The sequence below is a fragment of the Cyprinodon tularosa genome, unplaced genomic scaffold, assembly GCF_016077235.1.
Source record: "Cyprinodon tularosa strain WSP-4 unplaced genomic scaffold, ASM1607723v1 ctg500, whole genome shotgun sequence".
Lineage (NCBI taxonomy): Eukaryota > Metazoa > Chordata > Actinopteri > Cyprinodontiformes > Cyprinodontidae > Cyprinodon > Cyprinodon tularosa.
In genome coordinates, this window is record NW_024039231.1 from 427,371 (window position 1) to 430,321 (window position 2,951).

Genomic DNA, 2,951 nt, shown 5'->3' on the forward strand with positions numbered 1-2,951 from the left:
TCTCTAAACTATTGAGAAAGTGTTTAACTGCAAGCAGGAATTCATAATGAAAAAGAGTATTCATAAGTTACTGAGATAAATTAACTTTCCGATATTCTAAATGGTCTTAATATGACTAAAGAACATTTTGATTTAAGTAGGGTGACCATATTTTCATTTGGGAAAACCAGGACACCTTGGAGCTGGGGGGGGGGGGGATTGAAAGAACAAATGTCTCATCATCGGGATTTGCTCCGTGATGAGAGGAAATGTTACTTGTTACTAGTTGTTTTAATGGTTATTGAGTCAGATATGTGGCGGTAATGTTTGGTTTATCTAAAGGTTTTTATCTGTGACTGTAAATGGGTTTGGCTGTAATTTAAGGATAGATTCTAATATATCTGCAGAGTGGGAACTATAAATCTGATAGTTTAGTTTTATTGTTGTTTTGCACAATATGCTTAACTAAGTATTTTTTGTTGTTGAATATTAGAGATTTTGCAGATACATTTTGTAGATACATTGTTTAGATTTACTTATATATTTCTAACCCTTTTATAGAATAGAATGGAAAATCCCTTTATTGTCCCACAATGGGCAGATTTAAAGCAGCAGAAAGATTATTGAAAATGGTCACACAAATGAGGACCTTAGAAAAATGTCTAAGAATAACATAATAGGGAAGAGGTAAAATATATAAAATAAAATTCTGTAAAGTGTTTTAACAATCTAAAACTGTGCACCTGGAGTATTAATAACCAATATGCAGCTATGGACATTTTTACAGTAATGGATATTTGAAAATAGCAGCAACATCAGAGATGTGCAGAATGACAGCAGCAGGTTATTTAACTGACTAAGGTTTCTATCATTACATTTGATTTGATTTGTTCCTGCTCCCGGTGGTTGGAACCTTTATTCCACTCTGGATTCTTGTGAGTGTAGTCTTTGTTCACTTTAACTTTTTAAAAAATAAATAAAGAAACAGTTTTGATTTCATTCTTTTCCTGCTTTGTGTGTCAACTTTCACGGTTGCTAAGCAACAGAGCATACGGCGGTAAAACCCGCCGAAGGGTGGACCTGTTTGAATTCACAGACAAAACTCTCCCGGCCTCCTTATTTTCAAAGACTTCGAAGGATCCAGTCTAGGTAGACCGCGTCCTTGGAGGATGCAGCCCAGGTTTTCGAACAGAGCCTCTGATTAAGAACAGGGCTGCCCGCACTGACGCGGCTCAGGGATTACGTCACACGGAGCGTTGTGCACAGTGAAATCAGGACATTTCCTCACTTTCTAAAAAAAACCTGGGACGCCCGGGACAGGACGTGAAATACGGATATGTCCCGGGAAATACGGACGTTTGGTCACCCTAGATTTAAGTGTACCTTTAAGGAGAAAAGTGAAACATTAAGAATAAAAATAGGCATCAATAATACATTTTTAGATTTTAACTGACCAAACATGCAGCCGTCAGTTTAGTCCAGGTCCTAAAACAGCATTTGGAAAACAGGACGCAATAAAAACCAACCAAAAAAAAAACAAGACGGACCATAAACACTTAATAACTTTATTATTTCCCTTTTGGATCTGTACAATCAAATCAAACGTCAAGTGATCCTAGCAAAGTCAGATATGTACAGGTTATTGAAATGCCTTCAGTTATAGCTGTTTTGACCCCCATTTAGATCCAATTAGAGGTCGTCTAGTGAAGTTAAGCTATCCTCGGTTTCATGATTGAAAATGCAATGGGTGGGGTGGGGGTGGGGGACTCAGAAAAGACAAAAAAAAACAAAAAAAAACAACCGTCTCGTTCTCCAGCACTGCAGAAAATTAGTCCCATCTTATTTACAGAGAAATGAGCAGAGCCATGACAGATTCTTCAGTGCTGAGTGATTGACTCTTCAGACAAAGCGAATGAAAGCAGCCGCGGGTCCGACAGGTCAGAGGACACAGATTACACCGTGCCGATCCAATAACTCGTTTTCTGCTTCTGAGTCACTTTTCCTTCCGTTTCACTCGACTATCCGTGTTTTTATCAGCGGCTAAATAAAGCCCATCGTGAAACAGATTTTAAACGTCAAATAGAAAACATGTTTCCCGTTGCCATGGTGACTCCACCCCTCAGAGTAAATGAAAACAAAGCCGCCTTATTGCCAGAACGTCAGTTTCAGTTCTTTTACAGTAGCTGCATCAAATTAAAAGCGCATCATTTACTAGAGTAGGCATTATTGCACAGGGAAGATCTGAAACTGTTTCACAGGAAATATGACGACAAACGGTTCGGTTTAAAGTGGTCCTCACTGTTCTGAGAGCAGCAGCGTTTTAGTGCGACTCACTCTGTGGATGGGTCCCTTTAGATCAGCGGCTCGTTTCACCGAGGCTGACCAGGGGTCAGTGTTGATCCACAGCAGGCTGAGCTTCATACTTCCTACTCTTACATTCCTGCAACCTGATGCACGGCTGCTTAAGATGTTTCATTCTGGGGTAACTGGTTTTAGTGCTGGAACGGTACCATGGGAACAACTATAAATAAGGATTGATCTGAGGATCAAATGTAAATCTAGAAAAACAAACAACTTTCAAGTTTTAGTTCAGGACTTTTCTGCATTGATTTACTTTTTCAATAACATCAATATATTTCTGGTTAACACTACAGCCTCATCCAAAAAAACACCATTTTGGATCAAAGTCGACTTTAAAAAGAATCAGTTTTTTTAATCTTTTCTGGTCTAATATCCACGAATCAACCTGAAACTTGAGCTGCTGAGGAGCTCCGGCACCAACTGGGATTTCATTAAGGTTTATGGTAGCTCAGAATTAAATGGCGGCTTTAAGATGATTTGTTCTAAGTAGCGTTTCTCCGACATCAGACCCACGCACCATAACAAAGAAAAATTTTCAAAAAACGATGACAGTGAAAGAAATAAACACCATTAGGTTTCCTGTTTGGATGTCAGTTTGACCTGGAGCAGCA